The 23,334-nt window shown below is 38.4% G+C and overlaps 1 protein-coding gene across 1 annotated transcript in view; it reads right to left on the bottom strand.

The window, feature by feature from the left end:
• LOC117378539 (oxysterol-binding protein-related protein 3-like) overlaps window positions 1-8,819 on the bottom strand; it is a 37,404-nt gene extending 28,585 nt beyond the window's left edge. The window contains exon 1 of the mRNA XM_033975152.2: window positions 8,732-8,819. The gene's annotated coding sequence lies outside the window, so the exon portion shown is untranslated. The remainder of the gene's footprint in view (window positions 1-8,731) is intronic.
• Window positions 8,820-23,334: the final 14,515 nt, after the last annotated feature.

Raw genomic sequence — 23,334 nt, 5'->3', positions numbered from 1 at the left:
AACACACTGTGATACGTCACTAATCTGTGCTTGAGTAGCACTTGAAGTAAATGAGTCTAATTGGCGCTGATCCTGATGACCTTTACAATGGCTCCTCTGAGGTTGGCTTCAGGCTTCGGCACACAAGAGGATGTAATGAAGCATATCGAGTGACATGACACTAACCCAGTGAATGGTCTTTCATTCAGTGGAAAATGCTTCAAATCAGCAGATCAGCCGACAGTTTCATAGTTAAATCTATGGCTACAAGATTTATTGCAACTGAATCAAAATTGCAATTTCAATGGTGTCAGGTAGCAAATCGTAACTATGTTAAATAACATACCGTAATCTTTTGTCTCATACTGTTTAAAACTGGTTAAACCTGTAGTTTACAGACTACCAACAATGAATGGCATGCTTGTATTTCCAATGCTCCTAGGTGTGCTAAAGATGTGAACTTTAAATAGTGAACTGATGTGACGTGAACTTTAGAAGGAATAGAATAAACTTTAAATAGAATACTATTATTAAAATGTAAATATCACATCTATTGCTGTTGCAGTGCCATTTATAAAAATAACAATCCTAATAGATTAATAATGGGGTAAACAACCGTGTAAAATATAACACTGCTTGTCTGTAATAGTTAAGGTTTCAGAACATACAATCCACCAGCAATCTCCCAGATCAAAAGACATGTTTCACTGCACATTATGAATGTGGTCAGATGACCAACCTGTCATCAAGGAGAGGAAGGGAAAAAAAGACTGAAACGTCTCTGGAAACTAATCAGAAATAGGAAACAGGAAACATTTTCCTGGTATTTAATAATAAACTCTCATACTAAGATCCTTATTTTGCATTTTGTTCATTGTAAACTGCCACAGTGATCCTAAACAAAACGCAACACCAACATGTAACGTTTCTGAAACCTGTTGGCTGTTGCAGTACGAAGCAGTGGGCAGAGATCGGGATAGGTGAAAACAGGAATTTTCTGAGCACAGCTTTACTAGGAATTACTCAATATATAACTTTGAGTTATCAAATGAGAAGAGAGAACAATTATAACATGACTCAGAAAGTCTGAAATTGTTTATATAATATCTCTACTTTAAGAGTGTTTCTCTTTCACATTTAGCATCTCAAAGTTGTATATGGAGTGATTCAGGCATGTTTGAGCAATCTTTAATCAGTTGTTTCTCCAATTTTACTTTCTTAATCGGTGGTAAGCGTAGGAATTGGCAGCATTGTGTAGTCATTTTGGTACACATAAAAAAAGATCTGCGGCTTCCTAACGAAATGTGCAGATATCCATCACAAGTGTCGACAACACCACTGCTCTTGTTGTGATGCTGTTTACGGTGATGTCAGCTTCCTTTGGACACTGCAGTTTTCTAAAGCAGAAGTCACTCAATCAATTTAGATGAATATTGCGATTTAAAATGTGCAAATTATAACTTAATGATCCACAGGTGTCACAGATGATAGAAACAAGCACAATGTCTACTTAAAAAAATGCTAAACCTGTAGTTTAAACCTTTACAAACATTCTGAAAAAACATGTGATTCTTTTATTAAAGATATTTCAGTCCCAAATACTAATGCTAATTGTAATCACAATGTGTAATCACAGAAAAATCACAATTAGATATTCATAATTGTTCAGCCCCACTGTCTACTACCACCACTGACCACTGGCTCTCCACACACCAACTAACTAAAAGAGAGCTAAAAGGTCCTGCATCTGTGCTTCCTGCCCTGGTTAAGCTTCTGGATGTGCTGGAGCTAAAGCTGTGCATGATCCGCATCCAAAGGAGATTTACATAGACACGCATCTGGCAGATTACCCCTTCATAACACCCGAAAGTCACTGAGCATGCACTGGGGACATATGGTGAGCGGTGAGGGGCCAGACGAACCTCTGACCTGTCTGAAGAAGGGCAGTTGCAGCCACTTGTTATTTGAAAGTTAACAGTAGTATGATCTGTGATAGTATATGGAATAGTTTCACTAGAGATTATTCCTATTGTGATGGACAATCCTCACATATGGGCATGTTTTGGGCTGGTTGTGCACATATGCTTTAAACATGCATAAAAATAGGACTACAGCTAATGTAGTCCTGACCAAATCTAGAGACATCTGTCCCTCATCATGGTTTATGCTCCTTGGACCTGGTTTGCAGATCTTGATGACCTCTCTGATCCAGCACTGGTATTTGTTTCTTTCAGCAACTAACGAAGTCCAAGAAGCATAAATCGTGACAAGGGAACATACACCTTATCACACACATGGGACGCAGTCCTGGAGAAGGCGTCAGACAGTACGTGGCTAAGCTTCCCCTACTGGCAAAAAGATATAAAGCAGCCTACAAGACATGCCACTACACCATCATGTGACGTTTCTGAGGAAGGCAACAGGAAATATCTGAAACATGTAAAGCACGTAAACAAACTCTCCTCTCTCACACAAAGAATCACCATTTCTAAGTTTAAAACTGATAACAGAATGAACCTTCACCTATGATTGTAATGTATGTTTTAGCACATAATTTCTGTTACAACAGACATAACATTGTCTCAATATTATTATTGGCATACTCCAAAGAAATATTGTTAGAATTTTTGGCAATATCACCTGCTCCTAGCATGTGTGCAAGTCATGTCAGAACCATTAAGACTGCCATGAAAGTTAAGGGAAAAAGCTGTGTACTGCCAAAGCAAAGCAGGTAATATTCAAGATATGTATTTTTGTAAATACTGCCATGGCTAACTACATCCTGCTGAAAATAAAAGAGTTGGCCTGAACGATTGGGGAAAATATAGATTGTGTTTCCTATTAGATTTGCAATTTATGTGTTTATAATAATATTCTGTTCAACATTTTAAACACATCCAGCGGTATTGACAAAAAAATAATAATATCTGAAATGACAAACTAATTCAAGAATCATATTTCTAAACATGTTTGTACAGATCTAAACTACAGGTTTAGCAGTTTTTATGCAGAATAAGACCTAGTTGTTTGTAGATTATGATACTTAAAAATAGCAGCCTTCGCAATTTGCCAGTTGCATCCATTAAAATTACGATTTCTATTTGATTGTGATTAATCTTGCAGCCCTTCTATATCCTGTTTAAAATCATTTCCTATACAGTTAATATCCTGCCATAATCTGAGTACATCATCCCTCAGTTTTCTGCTTCCACGCTACACACATCTTTTCCCTGGAAGTCTAGCCCTCTGCACGCACACACTAGATCCCACCACAACCAAGCTCCCAACTTTTCCTCAATGTGTCACTCAGCTGCTCACCATCCGGAAACCCACCCTCCTTCACTCCAGACCGACCGTTAAAACTTTCGAATCTACGCTCCAAGACAAGGGACACTTTGTGAAGCTTCAAGACTACATGTTGCCATGGACACCAAAGGCAGAAAATATGCTTCTTTGTTCATTATGAAAAAACGGGCAGGATATTTATAGGACTTGTGCAGAAAGACGCACAATTGGGTTGGTCGTGGTGCGCGGAAAGTAGGCTGCTACTGCTTGGAGACAGAGAAGTAGAGCACAAGGAGACAACCTGAAGAAACAAAAATAACATCACAACATTAGCTTACAGTATTAGCATTAGCCAACAGGTTATAAGTGGGAGTTGCAGGAAGGGTGACGTAGCCATAACCCAGTAGCCTAGTGAGTCACTTATGTTACATGTTGTTTGTTACTGTGGAAATATAAGAGATTGACTTGTGGGTAATCCTTCTGTTCCTCAACATCAAAGCAGTGTCAGCACCAAGCTTGAGGGAGCACTTAATGTCTTGCTTAAGGGCAGCTGGTTAATAAATTGCAGCACATTAAGAGGTGTGGCTAGCTGATAATATAGAACCATGCTGCGTCATTGGGGGCTTTATCACATGATCTTTGCTCACGGTAATGGGCAAGAAGAATACAATAGCAAAAGTTTTAAAAGCATTACCAAAGGTTTCTTAGGCATATTTTTTCTATAATTAATCAATGAACCAGGCTAGGGGTGGCAATACTGATGAAGATGAGCATGGGGTTCTCCTTAAAATAATAATGAGATTTTTTGCAATGCTATGGATCAGAAATGTGCTAAAGTGTGCCAATAAATGTCTTGGTTGAATGGACAAAAAAATGCAGAAATATCAGCTAAACTTTGTAAGATTACAAAGCTGCACTGCAATTTTTATTATAGATTTTTTTTTTCTTTTATTTGTATCTATAGAGGCTCCTTTTTAATCTCTGCCATTCAGACAATTTCTTTCATCTTTAGTCACCTTGAACATCTGGAAAAGAACTTAACAAGACTGAAAATTAATATTATTATTAAATCAATGTGCATGTATGGAGCTCAACAGTGAAGTAAATTTTCCATTAATTTTTCCCAAAGACTTTTCGAAAAAATCAGATTTTAAGAGCATATTGTGGAGGCTAACCAGTTACACGCTAACTAATACCTATAAAGCGTTTTTTTTTAGTTCCAAAGAGCACATTTAAAGTGCAAGATTCAGCAAAATGTTTTAAAAACATGGCAGTCTGACAAGTTTCAGAAACAGATTTTAAATAAAATTACATGTCTGGTCATTAGTTACCACATAACTGAGTAAGCTTTCAAACTTTTATTTATTTATTTGGAAAGTCCATATGAAAAATGAATGAGAAATTTACTTCAACAACCACGGCTGAGCTCCATAGTATACAGTAGCTTATGGTGGCCTAGGATGGGCATGTACATATCTAACACATTTCATTCTTCATACTGTCCACCTCACATGATCTAGAAGTACCTAAACAATAAAAACAGGAACAGACGCATGTTTATGAGCTAACCTTTAAAATATACTGTAAAACTTTACAAGGAGTCAGTGCCATTTCCCGAGCCATAATGACAAGCCTTGGACTCATGTCACTTTATAAGGACACATGATGGTGACAGGGAGCCATCAACCAACCTGTGACACCAGTGCACCTCGACAATAAAATGCAGTTACCTGTCAATCACATTATTATATTAACATGTAGGGTTCGATACTAAAACTAGTATCGAAAATAGATGGTCAACAAGTAGCCATACTGAAAAAATCCTATAAACATGACAAAAAAGGGAAATTGAGTTTGAAATTATAGTATCATCACAAGCCTAACTGAACTTTAAATAGTACTTCTTTAATGTTATATGCAAATTCTGATACAGCTCAAACTCAAAACAAGGTCAAACTTGTCCTATTTATGAAATTTTCTTCACCAAAGATACCTGTTCAAATTTCTTTCTACCACTGACAACTATAATACCTTTTTCTGAATGCATTAGGCAGCACCGGGGAAAAAACTGGATTTGATCACCTTCTTATTTCCACGGAGATGTTACTGGTTTGCACAGTAATGGCATAAAACTTGTCTAGAATTTACTCACTTACAGGTGTTTACTGCTGAAAAATATATGGGAAAATGTGCAATTTTACAGTCAGCAGGGTCGCCTCTCCACGAGTTTGACCTGGAACTTGACCTAAAAGTTTTTTCCTTGTAGTGTTGTCACGATACTAAAAATGAATGAACTCCATACTCAATACCGATTCACAATGATAATAAAAACACACTGTAGTTGTCCATGGGCATATAGTACTCTATATGGTCTTAAAGTTGTTCTGAAACTGTTCAAAATCACTCTAAAGATGTTCAGAAAGGGTTCATTTATGTACTGTGAATGTGGCTTTTAAGTACTGATACTTGTTCAAATGAGTATCTAGTTTCAATACCACTTTTAATAGCGATTAGCATCTGATTATCAATACTTCTGACAACCCTAATTTATTTATCGTCTACCCTTCAGGCCAGAATTGCACCTGCCTTCTCCCTAACAGTGGACAGCATTAGTCCCCAGTGGAGCAGAAAATGAGCCTGTCAGAGTGACCGTGCAGCCTCTCTCTACTCACACTCCAGACACTCCACTGCAGAGAGCGTGACAAGAGATCGGGTTTAATAGCACTTTATACTCCACACAATACATGACAAGACAGACACCATGCAACAGGGAGTCATCAGCTATTCAGATAGTACTTACACAACCAATTACTACTTTTACTAAAGGTTTTATGCCAGCTGGATTTTTTTTGGCTTTTACAATGTTGTGATGTTACCCGGGAGAGGAAATGATCAAGTTTAAATCTGTCAACTGAACAAATCGTTGTCCAGTTGAAAACGATTTGTTCAGTTGACAGATTTTAACTTCATCTTTTGCTATAGATCAGGCCTGGATGACTGAGGGATTACCCAGGAGAGTAAAAAAAAAATACTATTGTTGCAATTTGTGTTTTGGAGCTACGAAATTACAGAACCAATATTGGCTTTAGAGCTAAAGTTGACCATTAAAATTGTACATTGATGAATAAATATACAATATACTATAATTTGACTCCAGCAGCACTCACAAGATACAAACACAGGAGTTGATTCATAACAGCTATTTTCCATCTTTTTTTTTTAAGTTCCTTGCAAGTCTAGACTGATATCTCTGTATTTTTTTATACAGAGGGATATCAGTCTGGTCACCATTCCCTGTGTTGTCAGGCTCAAACACAGCTGTCAAATCAGATTTGTTTATTTCACTGACACATGTAAAAGGCCAATTGGTCATCTATATTTACAAAAAAATCACATATCTCTCACCTCAGATTAGTGAGTTTAAGTTGAGTTTGAGTTTAATGCTTCATTCATTGATTCTACAGAAATATGCAATGTTTTCAGTCCCCTTTGACATATTTGTCAATTATTTTTTCTTTTGATATGGACGGACAATGACTGCCCCCAATTGGCTAATCCACCGGTCAATCATGCCCATCTGAAAACAGGGAGATTCACCAGTGATTAGACTCACATCTTTGTAAAGTATTGGAGCAATCTGTATTCTGGATTCCAAGTAAACAAAAAAGTACTAGTAAACTGTGCATTTGATCACACAAGAAGCTAAATATATAGAGAGTTGACGTGTTATCATAATGTAATGCACAGTTGCACACATTGGCCAGTAAGTTCAACTCACAAAACAATATGTTCCAAAACTTCACCAGCAGTGAATAGATTGTAAGTAAAAAACACGACACCAGTGCAATCTGACACTATGAGAAAGTTCTCTAGAAACAGTGATATAAAGAAGGCCAAAGACAGTGGATATTGGACCAGGACTAAACCAGTACTTGAACAGGAAAGCAAGTGTACCTCAGAACTAAACTGGGTTCAAGCTGGGATCAATAAAAGGACAGAATGCAGTACAATCATTTGTAAACCCGAAACAAGGACTACCCCGGGGCAATGCAAAGGACTAGACTAAACCAGAGCTAAAAGATAAACCACAAAATTACAAAAAGAACTTTATGTAGCCGTTTCTTCTTATTCACATTCTTATTTTCTTATGCTCAAAAATCCCTACTAAGCAATGCCACACAGACAGTGAAATGTAATACCATTCTGTGCAACATTCCAGGCAAGTGCCCAAGCAGGTGGTGGACCCATATCAGGAAAGTTACACAGTACAGCTTTAAAATCTAGAGAGGTTAAGAATGATTGAATAAATGAATAATAAAAGAAGTAAGTAAGTAAGTAAGTAAAATGACAAAATAATGACATAATAAAATAAAATAAATCAACATAACATAAGGTCTTCCAAACAAGATCACCTTCTTTACAGCTAAAATCACATCCTTAAATAATTAAACCCAAGCCCAAGGCAACTACAAAGTTAAGTAATCCTTATTTAAAACAGGTTAGCAGGCTATAATTGACGAGAACAACTTAAAGACCTGTGTTGTGCAATTTGCAATTTTGTGATCTATGCTATAATGTTGTTTCCTTATCAGAAACATACCTGGAGTTTTGTTTTGTTTCACTCACTCGACACATAACCCTGCATAGATAAGAGTTCTTCTCTCAAACACAAATACAGGAAGTACACAGACACCTTCAGTAGAATCATTTGGATAATTACAGCCTTGGAATTACCTGTGTGCTTAGGGGCTTTACACTAGATCAATACAAAACGTCATTCAAATATTGCCTTTTTGTCTGTTTCAGGTAAAGTTTGTACAGCCAATGCAGATGTGGGAAATCCAGGGTGGGTTTGACAATTCTTTGATATAAGGTGAGTTAAAAAAAAATGTTTGCATGCTATATTTAAGTCAATCTTACAATCCTCTCGCCACTAAATGTGAAGATTGTGACTTTAAATGTGTCCTGTTTTCCTCAAAGGCGTGACTATATTGCCTGGCTGTCTGTGTACTCCAGGTATGATCCATAAAAAAAAGAAAAATTCAGTTATGTCAGCTGTAAACACTATGTAATGTTGGTTGGGACAGTCTTTAACAAGTGTCCATTCCTCCATAACCTCTGTCCTGTCTGTCTGTACTCCGCTCCCTCCAAAGCTATTTAAAGTTGTCAGCAAAAAATTCCCAACTTCCATAGCTGTACACGTACTCCTAAACCCGCCATCAACTCCCAGCAACCGTCTTAAAATAAGCAAAATACAGAAAGTAAAAGATCCGCCATTAAAAGCGACACGAGGAAACCCATTAACTATTCTATCGAAAACGAAATTTGACTAGATAGGAGAACGAGGAGCGACGTGCTGTCAACTATGCCGGTTTATTCAAAGTTTAACAACAAATGCAGCGACAGAAACTGAAAAACATGAAGTAAACTAAATTGCGAAATAAATATTAAAGGGATAAAAGCTTACGTTTTGTAGAACCAGCTAAAACATCCTATTTTCTTGACAGATAGAAACCGACAACACTACCTGCTCAGAGGATCGCCGTGGCTTGGGTGAAGGGGGCGGGGATTTTCCAAACGAGAGCCAATCGGAATGCAGGAATGCGAGAAAGGGAAGTGACGGGCGTGAGTGTTAGCCAATGAGGTGTAAGAAAGAAGGAACAGGCGGGACCCCGGGTTGGGCTGACACGTTTTTGAAAGAACCAGGTAATGACGTAGACGTGGTTGCACAAAAGTGACAGAAGAGAATCAGACGTGACTTTACAGGATATTAAATGTTCAGTGAGTGCAAATAAGAGCGGACTGGACATAATAGATTTCAAAGTGCGTGTGTTCAAATAAAGTCTTGCATTGCACGGTTTTTGTGAGATACATAGTGTTACTGTAGGGCAGGATAAATGAGTCAACATCACAAGACTACATGTTTCCTTTATGCATACTCTGTTTACAGTATTCCCATTGTGTGTTAGGCTGTTTCGTGTCAGGAGAACAGAGAGGTGCTGTGTTTTAATAGGTCATAGCATAAAACAATATAGAATGTGGCTTATTTATTTTGTTTAACACTGACACTTTATTCTTATTGCATGACACTTTATTCTTATTGCACAAATTTTATTCTTATTTAAATGACTTTTTATTCTTATTCTTAAATTCTATCCCGTGGTTGTGGCATCTTGTAACTAAGAGAATTTCCCTTCGGGGATCAATAAAAGTGATTCTGATTCTGATTCTGATTCTGATTATAGATAATGCACTATTGGTCAGGGTTGTCAAAAGTCGTGAAAATCAGATATTAATCGATACTGAAATTAGAATCGAAACTAGATACTCATTTGAGTCGGTATCGATACTAAAAAGTCATATTCATAGGACAGAAATGAGCCTTTCCTGAACAGCTGTAGAATGAGCTTGAGTTGCATCAGAACAAGTATAAGACACATAGACTAGTATACACCCATGGACCACCATGGAACCTACCTGGAGGACTGAGGGATTACACAGAAATAAGGCCACATAGTAATATAAGAAAGTACTACGATTGAATGTTGAAAATGCCATTCTATTGTCTAAATATCGGACTCTGTGGTATCGGAATCGGTAGCCTATTTAAATCAAGTTTGACATTTTGGTATCGTGACAGCACTACTATTTAAATGAGGCTACCTTTAATGAACAAATTTTAAAATTAGGAGACGATTTGCTTAAAGGTTTGGTGTTTGAACTGTTCAGTTTCTTTTTAGAGACAATCGTTACCTTATTGACAAGTGTCACAGTGTGAAGGCTGTACCCAGAAGATAACGTTAGGCCAATGTCTAGGCCATTGACAGTCTGTGATCTAGGCTTATTGTTTTTTAAAGGCTCTATACTGTGCAATTTTTTTAATCTATGTTATAATGTTGTTTCTTAATCACAAACATACCCAGCGTTGTGTTTTGTTTCATTTACTGATGTTTAACACACAAATCGTGAATATTTAGGCTGCGTTCTTCTCTCAAATGGAAAATACTCTGTTCCACCTTGCAATGGCATTGAGTGGTGATACAGGAAGTGTGTTTTTAAACTCCATACACCTTCACAAGAATCATTTGATTCATTTTGATCCCTGGAATTGCCCAATTGTGAAGCTACAGCTATTGTTTTAGACTCATCATTGAAACTACTTCACTCCTCGGTGCACCAGCAAATAATGTAGACTTTCTGTGGAAGTCTTCTCAAATTAAGAAAAGATAAATAGAAATGTATACTAAGTATTATTATTTAAAATATATATATATATTTAGTATACATTTCTATGTATTTCTATTTTTGTGTTTTTGTTTCATTCAAGCATGTTTAACTAAACTATAAACCAGCATACATTATGTGGTGGTAATCCAAGGACTCCTGTGTTTTTACCCCTTCACCAAACATCAGTGGTCTGTTCGCGTCCCCCTGACTGTCTAACACACTGTCTACTTCATACCTTACATAGTTTTGCTCCACAAAACAAATGTTCTCTTTTGCATGAGGCCATCCGATCGCCTGCAGCTCGTTCCTATGGTAACAGTGTGTGTGTGTGTGTGTGTGTGTGTGTGTGTGTGTGTGTGTGTGTGTGTGTGTGTGGGTGTGTGTGTGTGGGTGTGGGTGTGGTGGGGGTGGGGGGGTGTGTGTGTGTGTGTGAGAGAGAGAGAGAGAGAGAGAGAGGGAGAGGGAGAGAGAGAGGAGCAGGGTGTGGCTGTGCATAGGATCATTGAATGTGCATGCGACAGGTTTTCAGTGCATGCAACAGGTTTCCATGATTTTCTAATTATGACTTGGTTGGAATAGTGGTAAATATTTATCATAGTTTTACATCAGTTAAGTGGCATTTGGGAAGAAAAAAATGAAATACAGAAAGTAGTGGTTTTAAAATGGAACACCGTGTTGTCCACATAAAAAAATCCAGCCAAAATTCAGGGACAATTTAAAGTTCGGGGTTCCAACTTGTTTGGGTTCATGTACTTTTATCTCAGAAGTCTGGATTTTGATGTTACCATCAATAAAATCACTGTCTGACCATTAACAACATTTAAAAGAGCCAAGACTTGTTGAAATTAGCCTTGTCTAACTAAACGTTATTTTTGGGGGTTTCTTGTGCAGATCTGTTGCTTTTATGATATGGATAACTGACAGTTAACCCCTAAATGTTAAAACTTTTATTCAAAGAGCTGAAATGTGATACATATATTGACTGATTTTTGTTCATCTGCACAGAGCAGGTAATATCAAGTGTGAAATGTTTTGGCATGAGTTACCCAGTTGTTTTTCCAACTTGTGCAAGGGTTCATGTGCATTTTTCAACTCAGAAAAACATTTTCCCGAGTGCCTGAGCCACATGAGCGCAGCATTAGACAGGCTTTGGCACTCGTTGCTTGGTAACAAATATGGGATTGTCTATGCCATATCTGGCATCTTTTAAAATGACAAACTTTACCAAAATTGTCAATCTAGGAAAAACTAGGTAAAATCTTTAGCTTAATCTAAAATATAATTATGTCAATTCATTGTTAAATTTTTAGCGGTGGGAAGTCTAACCTGTCAGATGCACTTTAATGTTTTAATACCCAATTTCAATCACTGTATAAAAGATATTGTGTTACATTTCAATTAAACCACAGAGACTATATATAGAGATTATATGTCATCTCCCAGTGTATAAAGCACACCCAATACCTGTAAAACACCACAACAGTACACACTATTATGCACAATGTTTTACTTTGGATATCATACATGAGGTGAATGCGCTGACACAGTAACTCACTTGTTACTGTTATCAGACTGGACATGGAGAGAAGGTGTCTGACCTTGACCTTGAGGATTTACACGTTTGAAAATCTTAATTTCTTGACAATTCGGTTCACACAACATGGTAAATGTGTGCATCTTTACTATCCATAAGTTTCACAATGATGAGAAATTAGGACCATTGCCACAGCAATTAACAATTTAAAAACAAAATATAATATCTTTTCATTGGAAAAAAGTCCTCAGAAAGATGCATAACATCCACTTCTATAGTTTGATGTTAAAGGTCTATAGATCATCAGAATTAGTATATCTAATTTGTTCAAAAGATAATAGTGTCACAACATAACGATATAATTTAATACAAATAGGGCAGCAAACATTAATACTGCTAAAATTTATATTTTGGTTGTACAGTGTGTGAAAGTACAATGTAATCAATAGGGAAAATGGTCTCTTGCCCCCATCTGGGAGTATGATATTATCATACTAGAATCTAAAAACCACTAATTTACTTCAATGTGTTATCATGACAAGTCATACCAATAACTATAATTTCCCATAGAGGTTTAAAGATAAACTCAGTAACTTTTCTAGTGGAAAATCTGCCTAATACTTGTCTCCATGGAGATGTTATTCATCCTAATTATTTAGTTTATAAGCACTTTTCACAACACACAGAGACCAGAGTGTTTTGTTATGGTTACGGTAACGCCAACAACTGGCATGCTAACACTCACTTCCTGATTCTTGGACTATAAAGTGCTTTATAGTCAGATGAAGACAGTACACGGCTGACTTAACTGGCTGCTTATACAATATAGCTGTACTGGGGAAAGACAAATTTTTCCCAAATACATGGAAAAAATTGGGTACAGGTCCTTTAAGAAAGGAATAAAAACAATATCAAAAACATGTTTTGTTTTTTGTTTTTCAAAAGATGTATTAGATGCAGGGGTGGGTAGTACTACGTTACATTTGCTCAGTTACATTTACATGAGCAACTTTTTAAAAGAAATTTTGCTTTTCAAAGTACTTTTCTTGCAGCATACTTTTACTGTTACTTACTTGAGTAAAAGTTTTGGTTCCTCTTCCCACTGTGAGTAAGTCTACATGTGACAAAATCTTTATATTGACAATATGAAATGATTTGAACGTTTGTGTTTCTTGCATTGCTCCTTCAGTATGATTTAGTTTTTCTCATTTGTGCATATACCCTCTGAAAATACTAGATTTTGTGCATATTTTAACATTTTGTCCTTACAATTATTCAGTTCAGTTGAACTGTCAATTTTCTTTTCAATAATATTAACTTCAAAAAATAAATAAATAAATATTGCACATAAACATAAATATGTTATTGACCAAACATTAATGAGACAATTACTCTTTAAGTTAGTCTTACTTGAGTAGTAGTTTTCCCAAATACTTTTTTACTCTTACTGGGGCCACTACTTGTACTTGAGTAATATTACTTTGAAGTAATGATCCTCTCACCTCAGTCTAGGGGTAGGTTAGGTCCTTTGTCTGTGACACTCGCTCTTACCTAAGTGTATGGAGTTTCAGAGGGAGTCAGAGGAGCCGGTGATGTCATGACCACTCAGGGTAATAGGAGACAGTTCACCTCTAACAACAGGAGTGCCTCAAGGTTCCATCCTTGGTCCTTTATTGTTCTCGTTGTACATTCTGCCACTGAGTAAGGTCATATCCAAACACGATCTGGGTTTCCGTTTCTATGCTGACGATCTTCAAGTATATCTTCCTGTGACTTCAAATTGTTCCAATGCACTTCAGTCTGTTCACAGTGCCATGGCAGACATTAAACATTGGCTTTCACAGAACTTTCTGCATTTAAATGAAAGCAAAACAGAATGTATATTGTTTGGTTCAAAATGTTTCGATGTAGTTCCTGATCTTGGTTTTTCTCTCCAACATGTCAGAAACCTGGGGGTTAAACTTGATGAGTATTTGCATTTTGATAAACATATTGACGGTGTAGTTAAAGGCAGTTTCTTTCAGCTTCGTCTCCTGGCAAAAGTCAAATCATTTCTTTGTCAAGCTGACATGGAAAAGGCCATGCATGCTTTTATTAGTTCCAGGATTGACTACTGTAATGCTCTTTGTATTGGAGTAAATCAATAAACTCTCCAACGCTTGCAATTAGTTCAAAACGTTCCAGCCCGACTTCTGACAAATACTCGGAAACATAGTCACAATACCCCGGTTCTGTACTCCCTCCACTGGCTCCCAGTACATTTCAGGATTGATTTTAAACTTTTAATGTTTGTTTTTAAAGTTCTACATGGTATTGCACCTTCATATCTTTGCAAGCTGTTAACGGCTCATACGCCCAACAGAGCTCTGCGGTCGGCTAGTCAACATCTGCCGGAGGTCCCCAGAACCAAAAGGAAACAGTGGGGTGACCGTTCATTTTCTGTGGCTGGTCCCAGACTTTGGAACTCTTTGCCCCTGGAGTTACGCTCAGTCACTACTTTGTATCGCCAAGCTAAAGACTCATTTGTCCACAATTGCTTTCAGCTAATGAATTTTTGTTGTTGTTGTTTTTACAATTTAATGCACTTGAAAAGCACTTTGGTTCAGTTTTTGCTGTTGTAAAGTGCTATACAAATAAAGTTTGATTGATTGACTGACTTTGTTACAGACTCCAGATCGATTTTTTACGCATGCAAGCAAAGTTCCATGAATGAAAGTGAACTTGTAACCATGCGACTACAACCCTCGGGTCAGGAGCATTATACCAAATTACACACACCTATGGGTGTGCGCCACACATCATGTGAATGATGTGCGGCACACACCTCTCTCTGATGAGTGGGTGTAACCAGCCAGCACCGTGTGACCAAGATGGTTACAGGTTATTCATAGAACCATGTTTACTATATGTAAATAATTATTCTATTTCATTTCAGTGAACCTGAACCATGTGACAACAGGATGCCAAATCACTCACATGGAAGGTGACGTACCCAGAAGAACACACCGCCTGATAAAAGTGATCACAACAGTTGCAAATGTATCAACAGCTTTATTGCAAACACATAGTGCTCTCACAATAAACACAAAGAGTCACCCATCCATCACCACCCTTATAACAGTAGAGGACATAGTGGATGCAGGCAAATTCAGCCTGTAAAACCTGGTTGAGGAGAGCGTCATCCAACAGCACAACACACGTCCTCCAGGGGCGCACCTCTGAAGATGCAGCCATGCCCCGCCTAGAGTGGGCAAACACTCCATGCAGGGGAGGCTTGCCTGCATGACTGCGATGGAAGGAAGCTACTACGAGCCACATAAGCCTTCACGGCCCTCACTGGGCACGGAATGTGCAGCTTCTCAGCATCTTCAGACAAGTGCAGAGAGGGACAGAAGGACTGCAAGACCAAAGGCTTAGCCACATAGTGACTAGGCCACACCTTGGGCAGGAAGGTGAGGTTTGGTAGAAGATGATCCACTGTGCTCTCATCCCTAAAGCGCAGCACCCTGCTTCAATGAAGAGAGCAGTAAGCTCACCCACTCACTTCGCCAATGATATGGAAAACAGAGAGAGCATTTTCAAGTTGAGAAGATGCAGGTCCAGGCCAGACGAGGCTCAGAAGGAGGCAGGCCAAGTGCCCTGAGGACTACCTCAGGCAAACAAGCAACGTCTTGGGATCCACACCAGTTCTGTGGTACCATCCAGCAAATATGCTCCACCTTCACCTGTACAGACATTGAGTGGAGGGTGCCCATGGAGCTTGTGAGGTGTCAACCACAGTCCTACACAGCCTAAGAGCATGCCAGTGTAGCCATTTAAAGGCCTTACATGAAGACAGCAGGGGTCCAACTTCTTGTACACCTCAGACATCCAGGATCTCTGTGGCTGGTTTGGTGCACAAAGAGAACCCACGCCTACAACAACTTCACCATGTCCTTCAAGGACAGGGTGTGAGGAATGCATATAGCACCCCCTGAGGCCAGGCATCTGTCCCTAGTAGCCCTGGTGGTGCAGTCATTGAGAACCACATCGGACAATGAGCATTGTCCTCTGTCACAAAAAGATCCACTGAGGCCTGACCGAAGCGGTACATTATCTGGTCCACCACCTCGGATGTAGATCAGCTGCAACGTTGCTCACATGGCTCTCAGAGACAGTCTGACTTGGCCCATAGAAGGAGCTGGCATGGCCTGGAATGCAAGGGCAGAGACTTTAAACCGCCCTGATGATTAATGTGAGGCAGAAAATGAGGCGGAAACCACCACTGCGCTTTAGGACAAGTAAGTACAGTGAGTAGAACACCTGATTTTCCTCCCTTGGATCCAAAGAGCGTATAGCCTTTTAGGGGAAGCAAGGCAGAAATTTTGCCAGTGAGTACTGCTGAAAGAGACTTATCTCCCACCTTTGTCCTGAAAACGTGTTGAAAATGTGGAGCAAGGAGGTTGAATTGCAGGCCGTAGCTACACTCCAGGGTCTTCAGCATCCATGGACATGAGGGGCACTGGCATCAAGAACTGAGATGGGTGCTTGAAAAACTTGACGGTAGACAAAGAGCATAGTTGGGAACACTCAGTAGACTTGGGCGGACCCTGGGCACTGTGCTCATGAGGACAAGCACTGACCCTCTGTTGGCCCATTCAGGAAACAATGCTCTGTCTACCACCTCAAAAATCCTGTGAGAAACCCTAACCCATTGGCTGACGTCTCTGGGGACAACATGTCTCTCTGGGGCCATCTGAGGACCCAACCACAAGAGCCCCTGACAGTGGATGGTCTGACTGCACATTCACTTTTCAACCAATGCTGCTTCCACAGCTGGACCAAAGACATGACCAGGTGAAAAGCTGGTACCCATAAGAGCAGCATCTTCTGCTTCTGAAAAAACAGTCTGCCTCAACTAAATGTGGTGCCTAGCCATGATGAAATGAATCTACAACAACTACAGCAAACCTCAGCAGAGAGCTGTGATACCTCTCCAAACCAGGAGGCGGCAAAAGTATGCTCTCAATGGCACTACAAGGAGAGCAATGTTAGCATAACAATGCACAAGCAAAAGCTTGCAGCTGGCAAACAGGAGCAAAAACCCTCACCAAACTGCAGTAGAATTCTCACAGAAAGTCAGAGCAGCCCAAAATCAGCAATGATCCATGAGAAGAACAGCAAAATACTCAAGCTGACTGGCATAAGCTCTAAACAACCAGAAGAACAGAAAGAGGGTGAGTGGGTGCACGTGCGTCATTCATATGCTGCGTAGCGCACACCCACAGGTGTGTTTAATTTGGTATAATGCTCCTGACCTGAAGGTTGCAGTCATATGGTGACACTGAAATGAAACAGAACTATTTTTACCTCCTTTAACTGATCACGCGTGTGCCTCTGAGATGAGCTGTGGACTGTAGAGGACACTGACATCAGCAGGCCAATCTGGGTGCTGCATCCCACTCACTCAATTATCTCAATGGCTTTATCATTTATTGCTGCTTAGCCAGGGGTTGAAAGTACAAACGCTCACATTAAGTAGATTTAATAGATTTTTGGAGTAAGTGTATTTTTTTGTACATTTTTAAACTTCTATGTGTAAATGAAAATAATTCTGATAATTCTGGTCATTGGAATTAGCTACATTTACTATTACTGAATACAGTCCTTTCTTCAGGCTACCTACAAACACGGATAACAGCACTGTATGTGATTGGCCGGGGTCAGAGAATTGTGATTTAAAACTTTGTATTGGTGTACACTGTTGTATGAATGTGTGTGTGAATGGGTGAGTGGTTTCTTGATGTAAAGTGCTTTGAGTGCCTTGAAGGTGGAAAAGCGTTGTATAAAAATATTAAGCACAAAAAAACAGAAATGTTCTGCTACAGATTATAGGTAAATATCTAGTTTCCATCTGCAGTCCCTAAATGGTAATGCTAACAAGACTAGCATGCTAGTGCACTCTTCCTGATTATCAGACGATAAAATGCTTCATAATTAGATACAGGCAGCACACAGCGGACTTATTTTGACCTCAAGATCAGTAAATACATGGGGAAAAAATCTGATACAAGCGCTTTAAGTACAAATTCAGCAGGAATTCTTCTTATTGTATTTGACCTACAGTATGTTTTGTTGAGTTCAAGTTTTCTGTAATTTTTCCACTACTGTACCTGGCAAGGGTTGTGGGTTTGACTCTAATATATTGACTGATATCTCTTATATATACAGTCAATGTTTCTTCATGACAGATAAATAATGCTATTGAAAGTGTAGTTTTCTGGCTTCAGCTGCAGAATATTCACCCTCTCTAATCAACAGGTTGGCAGTTCAAACCCAGGTCCAGTCAGAGCATAAGGAGGTTGTGTCCTTGGGCAATACACTTAACTTGCTTTGTCTCTTGTGTTTATCCACTTACAAAAATAAATACATAAATGTGTATTTTTATATTTGACTCTCTTGCACAACTTAACACAGACTTTTTAAGACTGTAAAATCAGGTACAAAATTAGTTAGTTAGTTAATGATTTTTCATAATTAATTTTGTAGCCAGATAATTGCCTAAATTTCTCAATGGTCCTGATTAATAAAGGTATATACTCTGTGGAGTTGCTCAAAAATAAAAGAACATCATCAGCATAGAGCAATATCATGTGAGAGCTGTTATTTGCTTCTATACCCTTAAATCTCTTTGTTCATTCTTATACATTTAGTCAGTGGCTCGATTATCAAATCAAACAGAAGAGGAGAAAGTGGGCATCCTTGTTTGGTGCCTCTTTCCAGCAAGAATGTTTCAGATATTGTTCCATTCATTAAGAAAGCAGTTTGTGGATTTCTATAGAACAGTTTAATCCAATTAATAAAGTTTTCCTTGAATGAGAATTCCTTGAATGTTCGGAATAAATACATCCATTTAACGCAATCAAAGTCTTTCTCCTCGTCCAGTGTAATGACAGCAGCCTTGTCTTGTTTATATGCTACATACTGTAAGATACCGAGCAGCCGCCGTACATTGGAACAGGACTGTCATTGTCTGAATGAAGCAGGTTTGATCGAAAGAGTTTGTGCATCATTTTATTCAGGCACATTGCTAAAATATTTGCTAGAACTTTTGAATCCATGTTTTGAATTGATATTGGCCTGTATGATGCAGGATTTTCAGGATCCTTGTTTTCTTTAGGTCTTAATGTAATAATGGATTGCTGCATTATGATTGGCAGTTTCTTCACATCATACGCATACTGAAATTACTGATTCTTGTTAGACACTTTCAGCTTAGTTATATGATAGTGTCTACTTATGCACTGGATATTATTTTTATTTTCATTGTAATTAGGTTATTATTACAAACTCTACTTTTCAGTGGACAAGATACATTTTTGTAACCTTGTGATGAACTAAGAAATGCAGTTTAGTGTTTATTTCAAATGCTCCATATATTTCCTTCACATTTGATCCTTTTGTTAGTATAATGCTTGCCAGTGTGAGCTCATAGTTGAAGCTGGTTTACATTAGGACTCTCCATGGGTCTGTGTGGCCTACATTCTGAGGCTGATATCATCAGTTTGAACAGCAGAGGGCGCTAGAGCTTAGTAGCTGTGTGACAAGAATTAACAGATCCAGGGTTGTGTTATGTTTATTGTAAAGAACTGTAGGCTACATCTAAGAAGAGCAGTTTTATACATATACAAAGGTAAGGGGAAGGTACTTTTGATTAATGTTTGGTTACTAATCTCACTGCAAGACATGTCCCAAAAGATCTGACGGAAGAAATGTCATAGCCTAATTTAAAGGTCCTATATTTTGCAAAATCAAGCTTTAAGCCATTTTAGACTGTTGTTACCTTCTCAAAAACATACCTAGAGTTGTGTTTTGTTTCATTCACACATGTTTGAGTAACCGTTATTATTAGTCTACATCTCCAAAGCTCAAAATGCTCTGTTCCACCTTGATGTCATGTAGTGGTAGTTGAAATGCCTTGTACCTTGTGTTCAGTAGAGATTCCAGGGCTAAAATGATCCTTAATGATTAGTGAAGTTGTATGGAGTTTAAAACACAGTGGAGCTCCTCCTGTACTACCAGTCTGTGACATCACAAGGTGGAACAGTATTTTCTGAGAACAACTAAATAAGCATGTGTGTCTTAAATCAGTGTGACTGAAACAAAACACAACTCCAGGTGTGTTTATGATGAGGACGATAACAGATCAGAAATAACATAATGCAGGCCCTTTAAACCCATTATTCATGGGTTTCAGTTTCCTTTTTGACATTTTGAGGACTTTTTTAACATTCAAAAACATATATTATTTTGTTTAGAATTTAGATTTTATTTTTTAGTTTATGGCAACAGCGCAACAGTTTAATTATTCTGAAACCCACTGACCTGTGTATGTTGTTTGTTTGATGGTGGAGGAGCCGCCAGTACTGCTTGTCTTCTTTTAATTAAAAGTAGTTTTATTGCTCAAAAACGTTGCAGTGAGGTTGTCTCTCTACAAATCTGACCTCTAACTAGTCCTGGTGGCACCACCACCATGCAAGGAGTCATTAAGGCTGATGCCATACTGTGGAACATTCCAGGAAAAGCAATAGCTTCCCCATGGAGACAAGCAGATGGCCAATTCTCAACCAAAACAGTTACAGCACCTTGAAATTGCAGATGGTTCCTTGTTTATTCAAATTGACACTTCACAGCTGGGGGTGTTCTACATGTGACATACATGTAGAACACCAACAGTGTGGTGAAATGTCTACCATGGAGACAATACTAAAGTTTGAAAGGTTTTTTCTCTGCACTTTTTCCCTTTAATGTTAATTTTATGATGATTATTTGTTTTTGTTTTTTTGTTTTTTTTGGATTTGTTGTATTGTGAATTTAATGTCTTTCTTTTTCTGTAAAGCACTTTGAATTATCTTACGTACAAATTGTGCTATACAAATAAACTTGCCTTGCCTAATTTAGTCTGAATAAGAAAAAATACAAAAAGTATTTAAACAATTCATTGTCAGAATTTTGTGATCAATACGAGTGTTCATGGATCTGTTTAGGTGTTTGATTTTCAACAAAAATAAGTGAAAGGTGTGTGAGCGGGATTGTTTAACAACACAAATCATGTCACCTGTTGTAGTTCCAGCTAAGTCAGTTCTGAATGGTCAGATTGTGGTAAAATATGTCTCAGATTAAAGTGTAACAGAGCTTCAGACAGAGCAGAGCCCACAGTTAAGATCACACCCCCAGGGAATGCTGATGACAACAGCTGCAAAGTTGAATTGTAGAAGCAGTTCAATAAATGGCTGGTAATATAATGGCAGACACATCTCTGTTGCCTCAGGGCAGCTGTGGCTACGTTCATGTTCATTTTATCATCAGAGGGTGACTGAGGAGTGAATGAATGAGATAAAGTTCCAAATAAAAGGGAGCTATTACTGCAGATGAAGCAGATGTTCACAGCCACCAGTACAATTAGCTGGAGACGTGAGCAATGCTAACCCAGACTTCTGCTCTCTTCTTTACCCTCCTCTTTCATCTTTGTGGTGCTGGTTGCCGTGACAATGCGACGTGGACCATTGTGGTATCATTATGTGATTGTGGCTGAGTTTGTTGATGCAGACAACTCCTCAAAGTGCTCACATCAAAGCACTAAAGTTTGTACCTCTGCCCTCCTCTGAGCGGCTAGGCTAAAGCTAATTTTTTCCACATGCTAACCCCTCTTTCTGCTCTGCAAATGTTTCCCTCCTTTTTACATGACAAAAGTGGAGTCATGTTTCTGCTCATTTCAAGGTTTTGATGGCTTTGGTCTTCTCCCTCCCCAGACAGTTCTTCTAGCCAAAATAAGTATAGTATTCTAGAAAGAGTAGAAGTATAATGAGTGGTCCAAAAAAAAATAAAAATAAAATAAATTTAAAAAAACTCAAGTAAGAGTAAAAAGGTATTTGGGTAAAATATATAACTCAAGTAAGTAATTACAGATGGTTCACATCCCATCTCACAGATAGAACATTTATAGTGAGTGTAGACACGTGCTCCTCCCAGGTCCATAAACTCATATGTGGTGTAGCCCATGGTTCCATTTTAGGTCCTGTGCTTTTCAAACTGTATAAGCTCCCTCTTGGTGGTGTCATCGAAAGACATAGAATTAACTTTCACAGTTATGCAGAAGATCTCCACATCTTCTGATGACACCAGGCCAAAGGATGCTCTTAAAACTCCATTTCAAATATCAAATCCTGGATGGTAGAAAACTTTCTCCTGCTTAACCAGGACAAAACTGAGGTTTCAGTCGTCAGTACTGAGGCTCAACGGGAGAGACTTTTATCCCATATATTAAAAACATCACAATAATATTTTTTTATCACCTAAAAACCAGAGTCTGCCTCATTCTCTCTCGGGCCAACATGGAGATGCTGATGCATGCTTTCATCACCAGTTGAATACACTACTGTCATACCCTGCTTTCTGGTCTTTCCAAAAATAATATTTCAGGTTTAGAATTATTATAAAATTCTGCAGCAGGTGTCCTGACTAGGATCAGAGGGAACAGAGCAGAACCACATTACATCGGTTTTAAAATCACTGCATTGGCCCCCCATGTGTTTCAGGATCGATTTTTAAGTTCTTTTACTGTTTTGGAAGTTCTGAGGAATCTGAATTTAGCACTTTCAAAACAATAAAAGGTAATATGGTGATCTATCTAAAAGATACACAATTGTCATTCTATGCTACAACTAGAAGGACACAAAACACATTTCTTCTTCCTGATTGCTCTCAGCTTCACTTAAACTCCAAACACGAGCTTCAGATCAGTGAAATGTGTCTCCAGTCCATGACCCAATCTCCTTCTCCTCATCATTATTGTGCATGAAGCCTCCAGCACTGCTCTTGTTTATAATACTGTTTCCATTTGTACTTACAGGACGTCTCTGTGTAACACGGCTGACCTCCACCGCCCACCCTGCTCCTCCCCCCTCCCCAATGGGAACCAGGTGGAGGGGGCAACAGAGGTTAAGGCTGCCCCCTCTCTCTGTAAATGTACAAGACCAATCAGCAGAGGTGGGCAGAGTAGCCAAAAAATTGTACTCACATAAGAGTAACATGACTTCAAAATAATATTACGTAAGTACAAAGTAGTGTATTGGGAAAAGTATTTGGGAAAACTACTATAAGTAAGCAAGTTAATGTAACTGGAAGGATAAAACATTAAATACTGCACAAATGTGGTATTTTAAATAACAGACTGCAAAAATGAAATAAACTAAATCATATCTGAAGGAGCAGTGCAAAAAACAGATGTTCAAAAAAAAGTACCATTTCTATAAAAAGTTACTCAAGTA

Source organism: Periophthalmus magnuspinnatus, chromosome 11, assembly GCF_009829125.3.
Source record: "Periophthalmus magnuspinnatus isolate fPerMag1 chromosome 11, fPerMag1.2.pri, whole genome shotgun sequence".
NCBI lineage: Eukaryota > Metazoa > Chordata > Actinopteri > Gobiiformes > Gobiidae > Periophthalmus > Periophthalmus magnuspinnatus.
The sequence above is the reverse complement of the archived record's forward strand: the minus strand, read 5'-3'. Positions and strand labels throughout refer to the sequence as shown.